A 7,155-nucleotide genomic window follows, 5' to 3' on the forward strand; every position below is an offset into this window, starting at 1 on the left:
ATAACTTAAACCGACCACTCACCCGACTTTACACACAGGTGAGTGGATAAAAGTCTCTGGCCATGCGGGCGACCATATCACTGATTGGTGAGCATGCTGCAGGCACCTGATCAGAGTGTGCTGATGAGAGTGTGTTGATTCCGTGGTTCCCAGGACCTGCTCTGCACCTGGCTTCTTGTTTGTGCATAGCTTGTTTTCTTTCTCCCACTGCTTGTTCCAAGGACAATTTAAAGTTGCTCTGCAGCTTCAACTAACAGGCCTGAGTTGTCCAACCCGGACAATGGTAACATATGTCCTCGGTCCTTTAAAAATCCCTCTACATATCCCCCTTTTTCTTTTTGGACAGCCCATGTCTGTTTCACAATAGATGTTAAACCTTTCTTCAATCAAGAAAATAAACAGCTAAAACCTAAAACCACTACAACAATGATTATACCAAGTGCATTCCTTTCATCAACAACGTCTTTAAACAACCTGTTATCCCCAAACCTCTCAACCATTCATCGAAGGGATTAACATCAGCAAGAATATGCTTCATGTTTCCCTGCAGTTGTGACAACTTCTTGTGCATCAATATGGAATGATTGGAACAGTTCACACAACACATCCCTTCAAAATCCTCACAACCGTGTCCATGTGCTAATAACAAAACATCTACTGCAGCTCTATTTTGTAACGTAGCATGCCTAACACTATCTACATCAAGCAATAACGAACTTAAAATCTGCGATGTAAGATTAAATTGTTTCTCTCCTCAGCACGCTAACCTTCATATATCCTTAGCATTTAATGCAGCCATTGCCCCTGGCATAAATATGGAGGCTAGGACATTAGCTATTACTGAATGTAGATCGACTCGGTCATTACATTTTTCATCAAAGGTGCGCAGTGCCCTCCGTGATCTATGAGATTGTGGAGTCATTTTCAATAAGTCTTTCATATGTGGAGCAAACAAACACCCTAAATAACATGTTCCAACGACGGGATCCAAAGGAATCCCTGGCCATGCTCTGTCCCCACATATCAAAAAGACTCCCAGTGGCAGCTGATAACCCCCTGATACATCTACATGGAAACCCCCAGTTTTCAATTCACCCCAAATAGGTGAACCGGTTAGATTTTGAAACCCTGTATAAAACCGCCATTCACCCTGATGTGTTAGCCATAACTGCCACGGGTCACCAAACCAAATTACTCCAGTGCCATTCACGGGTTGAAGTGGTAATGACATGTGGGTACAGACTGCCATACCAGTTGCAGTAACATTAACATATTCAACAGGTACAACGCTAGCCAATAGGTCTAACTCCTGCAAAGGAAAATGATGTACCTGGTTTAAATTCTCAATAACCGTTTTCTGCCACACTGCATTACGCATAGAAGGCCAAACAAATTGCCCATTTGGACTCATACATGTACCATTCTGATTGGAAGTCAGATCCACTGTTTTAACATTCCAAAAACCATCAAAATTTGTTTCATTCTCTTGCAGGGGAATACCAATTAAACAAGTTCTAAAGGGGTTGTCTGCCTGTTGCAGACTTAAACAAAAGTCTGTTACTCCCATGATATTTATTTGCCCATGTCACCCATATGTTTGTCCTAGGCAAGATGTCAAAAATACTTTGGCCAATGGGTAAAAAAATTCATCAAGACCGTAAACCAAGTCCACCACTCAAATATGTTTACTCTTGCAATTTCCACTTTTTTTTTTTTTTTTTTTTTTTTTTTTTACATTCCATCCCACAAATCTGTGCTTTCACAGATTCTGATGATGTATACTGTCTCCGATCAGCATGGTATTACACTAGTCGTATGCTTTCTCTTGCTTCATGCCCGGTTACTAATCAAACACATACACTCTTTTCACCATTTACATTAAAGCTTTGGCTTACAGAACCGTTTCACCCCACATAGCATACATTGGCACAATACCTGTGGGTTACATCCCTTGCAACATAGACAGTTCATTCCATCTGCTCGCTCTGAGTCTTCTGATCTTGACATACAGGTCGCACAAACTTGCTAGGGACCCATCTAGGTCCTTTATCTGTGGAGATACAAAAATAACCTCTACCGATAAATAACACCGGATTAGGTCCTTCCCATACACCTGAAGCCATATTTTTATACAGAACATTCAAACCAGGAACTGTAGTTGTTTGGTTCCCTCGCGCTGTTTGGTGATGTATAACAACAGGTGGTCCCTCTCTATCCTCCATAAGGGAGAGATAGTTTAAGGTAAACAACACCTTAGTCAACCATTTAATTACATCTATGTCCTGCGATACTTTCTGTCTCTGAAGACAATCCTTCAGGGTACGGTTTGCCCTTTCAACAACTGCTTGCCCTGCTGGGGAGTGACGAATCCCTTTGACGTGTTTAATTCCCCAAGCTGTCATAAACCTAGCGACTTGTTGACTACTATATGCTGGACCATTGTCTGTCTTTATTTCTACAGATACTCCCATGACAGCAAAACAAGACATTAAGTGTCTCTCCACATGTAATGCCTTTTCTCCGGTTTGTGCAGTGGTCCATATAAAATGAGAATAGGTGTCAATTGTGACATGCACATACTTAAGCTTCCCAAAGTCAGGTACATGTGTTACATCCATTTGCCAAACCTGAAGTGCCTTCAGACCTTTTGGGTTAGTGCCCACCCCTAAACCAGGTCCATGATGACTACATGGAGGACAGGAGCGGACAATACCCTTTGCAACTGCTATGGGTATTTGATACTGTAGATGTAAAGACTTTGCATTCTGATGAAACATCTCGTGGCTGTTACGAGCTTCTTCAAACTTATTTGTTGGAGGAGTTATTGCCAGACAGCTGACTGCTTCATCAGCTCTAGCATTACCTTTGCCCAACCCAATGGTCCACTGATGACTTCTAATATGCATAATACAAAATTCATGTTTTCTCTGTCGAAGAGTACTACGCAGTTGTATAAACATTTCACCAAGATGTTGGTTCTTTGCCTCTCTCAAGAAGGCATCTTCAATGCACTGTACTACAACTACGTACAATGAGTCTGATACTATGTTTACAGGTGTGTTGTTCCAGCTTCCTAATGCCTAAAACACTGCTTTCAGTTCTAAGGCTTGAAGGTTGTCCCATGGTTCACCAGTGATCACTTGTTTCTGCCACTGATTATCGGATTGCCAAACACACGCAGCCTTCTTCATCTTTCGTCCTGCATCTGTAAACACCCTTGGCCCTTCAACTGGTCTTTTTGAGCATAACTGTCTCGCAATCCACTGGTAATGTTCTAACATCTTCCAGAGAGGGCATTTGGCTGGTTGTTGTGTACAACACCTGTATAACCCATCAGGGCTTCCTGTATGGCTGTTGAATGTCACAGGAGCCACTCATAATCATCACCACGGACTGGAATACTGATATCTGCCGGTTCAGTCCCATCAATTTCAACAATCCTGTCCCTTCCTTTTCTCACCAAGGCCGCTACTGCTTCAGGGCGACTTAAAATACGATGACTGCGTTGCAATGGCAAAAACCACCACTCTAAAATGATTGCCATATTTTCCCCTTTTTTCTTTTGCCATTGTAAAATAAGGGCAAAAGGTGAAGTGGCAACATTACAAACCAAAAAGGATAAGGGATGATTTGCCATTCGGCGACCACACCAGCCAGTCTGAATCTTGCAGGACACAACTTCTAGGGCAGCCCGCTGCTCTGGTGAACAAGTTTGAGGACTGTTGGCTTCGGTGTCATGCAACCAGGATCAGAACGGTTGCAAATCATAATTAGTGAGGCTCTTTGCATGTCATCAGAGTGTAAGGGAATCGTGCAGAAACAGTCTTTCAAGTCTATCACAACAATTTTGCCAATTCTGAGGGATCACTGTAGGAGTTAGAAGACCAGGTTGCAACACTCCCATCACTGAAATCTGATCATTAACCTTCCATAAATCATGCCCCAATTATGTGCATCCAGATTATTAACCCCTACTGGACAAGCTAACGAGCTAGTTCACCTGCCAATCACCCTCCAAAATAGCATCACAAACAACACCAGACCAACACTGTAGAATTGGATCTTTTCTCGAGTTCAGCATCGGTGGGGTAGTTGGGCTTATTGGAGGAACTACATGTATTGAAGTAGTAGGCAGGTTCATTTTAACTCACTTTTCCAGGTTTCTTAATCTATCTATTACCTCCTGTAAGGATTTCTCTGTATTGTTATCACAAAGCTTTTCCCTGCCTTCCTCCTCAAATTCGTCAGATGATGTTTCAGGACGAGGAGGTTACGTCATCGGACGGCGCTTTTGCCCTCCCCCCCGCCATTTGACCTACGAGCTGTAGCCACCCTCCTTTTTGGCCTTGCTCCACCCACGGCTCCAATTGGTGCAGCAGGACTCGCTGCTCCTCCTTTCTGGGGAGGCTCAACTGCCTCTTCCGGTTTCGGCTCAGTTACAACAGACCCCCGAGGAGTAACTTCCTGTTTGTCCGCTGTCTTATCTAAAAGCTCCTATACTGTTGAACACGCAGGGGCGGACATACCCTTCATAGGATGAGTATGCCCAACTCCGAAAAATGTAGCCAAGAGAGAAGGCTTTGGTGAGTCACCCTTCTGCTCTGTTGATTTTTCTACCACATCTCCCCCCAACGCTTCTATGGCTGCCGCTGCTAATTTTTTTCCCGCCTTCATAGTTTCCAGAGTGTTAACTATCGACCGCCACGTAGCTCCTAACGCTTTAGCTTCTTTTCCTTCTTTACCTCCATCGATTGTAGTATCCCAGAGGCAATTTTCCACTTCTCTCCATTCCGTAGTACTAAACAATAACGCGGGCTCGAGGATCTTATCCTTTTTTCGTGCCCAGCGAACTAATGTCTCCACTTCTGTTTCTTTAACGCCCTCCCCTCTCTTAAGGAGGATTCTAGTTAACAGTTTAATTGCCGCGTCTAATTCCATCGTGGTCTTCTCAGAGCTCCTCCCTCTCACAGAAAGGGTATGAGCGGAGAAGCCCCGCCGCACTCGTTGCGGTCTTCCTTAGTGCCCTCCCTTCTCTCAGATAGGATGTCAGTGGAGAGCCCTGCCGCGATTTACTCTACGCGGTCTTACCGCTGGCGGGGGTGCAATCTGCAGCTCTACACCGAACTCTGGACTCCACTTTTCGCCTTCCAGGTTTCGCCCGCCTCCGACCTCCAGCTCCCTAATCGGACAACGTCCCTTCGGGTCCGATGCACGGAGACTGCCGCATTTAAGCGAACCACATTTAAGCGACTAAATGGATCCCTGTTCGGGCACCAGACGAAAAGGGTCCCCCGTGGAGAGTCAGCCAAGTCACGACAATCACACCAATATGGCTACATGCCGTGCTCACTTTATTAAACAAACAGGTCATATTTATAACTTAAACCGACCACTCACCCGACTTTACACACAGGTGAGTGGATAAAAGTCTCTGGCCATGCGGGTGTCCGTGTCGCTGATCGGTGAGCATGCTGCAGGCACCTGATCAGAGTGTGCTGATGAGAGTGTGCTGATTTCGCGGTTCCCAGGACTTGCTCTGCACCTGGCTTCTTGTTTGTGCACAGCTTGTTTTCTTTTTCCCACTGCTTGTTCCAAGGACAATTTAAAGTTGCTCTGCAGCTTCAACTAACAGGCCTGAGTTGTCCAACCCGGACAATGGTAACATATGTCCTTGGTCCTTTAAAAATCCCTCTACAAGCCACCACACTGGATATGAACAAACTATGCGATAAAATGCAATGTACCTTTATTTTGCTTATTTAGTTGTGAGTGTGTGAGTCATATGGCAGGAATATGCCTTTTAAGCTGGCTAAGTAGCTGCACAGTCACAGTGACAAAGTTCAGTGACAGTAGGCAGAGAGGGACTCCTCCAGAATAAGAATACTTGAGGGGCTTAAATTAATCCTGAAACAGGTTTTTAAATGCTGATTTTAGAGGAAGAGTATTCACATGACTAAGCTGAATAATCAGCGTGGAAATTAAAATGCTAAGGCTTGAGCGGGCCTCTTGACTGAACTCTCACCCTGTCTCCTGAAACAATAATTATCACTGTGTAACCTTTATGATAAATTAGTCCCTGTGCTAAAGAAAGCAGACTCCAGACTGACCTTGAGCAGTTCTGTGGCCTTGCATACGTAACAGGATGCGAGTTATACATATCTGTTATCTGTATTATGCATAGTGTCTCTAAGTATCCACTTTACAGGGACAGAGTTCACATCAACAGTCTGTTTCTCTGCTGCTATGTTCTCTCCCATAGCTATAGTAAATAAACTGCTTCTGACCCGACCAAAAATTTGTATTCCAGTTATTCCATGACATAATCTGATGCCATGACTTGGATTCACACATCTTGCTTCACCTGGGAGGACTGCAGACTGCTCCCTGCCAAAACCCCTTGGTGCCACTCAGAAAGGTGCGGGACCTTTCGACATACCCATTGGCTTGTTGAAATGGTGTGCAAATTAGAAGGAGCGATCCCCCTTGTACCTGGCACTGCAATAAACATACTTGATTTATAACTCTCCTCAAGTTGTAGAGTTCAATTCCGCATGTCAATTTGATGACCCAGGTGGGACATTCTCTGTCCAGCTGCGGGACCTGCTGAGGATGGGACTCATCTGGGCGCCCCTGAGATTTCTCGGGAGGACTCTCCTCCTCACCCAGATCATGGCAGGGACAGACAAGGACCATCATTGGAGGACCAGTTATGTTGTAATTGGGTTGGGGATACCTGTTAGTTGTGAGGAGACGTCCTATGCGAGATAAAGAGCGATGGTGCTTGCCCCTGGAAAGGTTGGGTATGGTAATTTGGGTGCTCTCCTTGATACAGTAGCAAGAAGGGGCCTCTTGAGGGGTAACTTAGGTTTTCTCTGGAGTGGTGTGTTTTGGCCATGGTAATTTGGGTTCTCTTCAAGAATGTGTTTTGGTCATTTTGTCATCTGTTGTAAAATTTGGTACCATGTATTATTTGAGACCTCTTGTTTATATTTGATGCTCTGGAATGGCATAACGTTGTTTGAGTTTGGAATTTCCATTACAAAATGGTATTTTTGTTATCTATCTGAGTGAGCAGAGTGAGTGAGTGTATAACGGGCCCTTTTGTGTGTTTTGTGCAACTGAGATGTAGCTCAGCTACGAAGAAAGTGCTGAAAC

The 7,155-nt window shown here is 44.4% G+C and overlaps 1 long non-coding RNA gene across 2 annotated transcripts; it reads left to right on the forward strand.

Annotated features, from left to right (window-relative positions):
• Nucleotides 1-4,406: 4,406 nt before the first annotated feature.
• On the forward strand, nt 4,407-6,526 carry LOC129783169 (uncharacterized). 2 transcript variants are annotated; one of them, XR_008745143.1, is made up of 3 exons: nt 4,407-4,583; nt 5,039-5,413; nt 6,308-6,526. It is a non-coding gene; the product is annotated as an uncharacterized LOC129783169 (long non-coding RNA). The 2 variants fall into 2 exon arrangements; XR_008745142.1 differs by having other exon boundaries at nt 4,417-4,583; nt 5,152-5,413.
• Nucleotides 6,527-7,155: the final 629 nt, after the last annotated feature.

Source organism: Falco peregrinus, chromosome W (assembly GCF_023634155.1).
Source record: "Falco peregrinus isolate bFalPer1 chromosome W, bFalPer1.pri, whole genome shotgun sequence".
In the NCBI taxonomy this organism is placed as follows: Eukaryota; Metazoa; Chordata; class Aves; order Falconiformes; family Falconidae; genus Falco; species Falco peregrinus.